Below are 643 nucleotides of genomic sequence, written 5' to 3'. Positions count from 1 at the left end.
GTTGAACGACACCCAGAATTACATAATCGCTCAACAATACCTGTTGCGAGAAAGTTTTGTAAAGTCACTTAATGAAAACTAAAGTATATCTGAGGAGTTTGTAGTGTGCATGTATAACTGCTTATTTGTTAGAACCTAAAATTATCGCATATAAGTTGATATTTAGAGTGATGCCAATGACCCCTCCAATATAGACTTGGGTGTAGATATGTACAGAGAATTACAGGTTTACTGTGATGTACCTGTATGTCAGACGACAGAATATTAACACAAGCGGAATGCATGATGACAAATCAACCTTCTGTTTATCAAAACGCATATTTCTATGTGAAAGCTTGCCAATAAATCTTGATTTTAGAGAATTGCTATTTTATTCTACTTTTTACATCTCTAAATGAATCAATCAATGAATGTCAATAAATACAACAGAATTTTCAAATCCATCTTACCACGAACACTGTTGGTGCTAAACTTTTTATGCAAGGGAGACAAACCTTACTTCCTAGCAAAAGCTCCTAGTTAGACCACTGCACATTTAGTGGGGACACTTTGTAGGGTTTTTACCCATTTCCTTTTTTTATTATTTCTATTTGCATTTCAAACATTTCAATTTCAAACAAGTATAATTCTGTAAAAAGCATCA

This window comes from Mizuhopecten yessoensis, unplaced genomic scaffold, assembly GCF_002113885.1.
Source record: "Mizuhopecten yessoensis strain PY_sf001 unplaced genomic scaffold, ASM211388v2 scaffold7529, whole genome shotgun sequence".
Lineage (NCBI taxonomy): Eukaryota > Metazoa > Mollusca > Bivalvia > Pectinida > Pectinidae > Mizuhopecten > Mizuhopecten yessoensis.
This window is presented reverse-complemented; position numbering follows the sequence as displayed.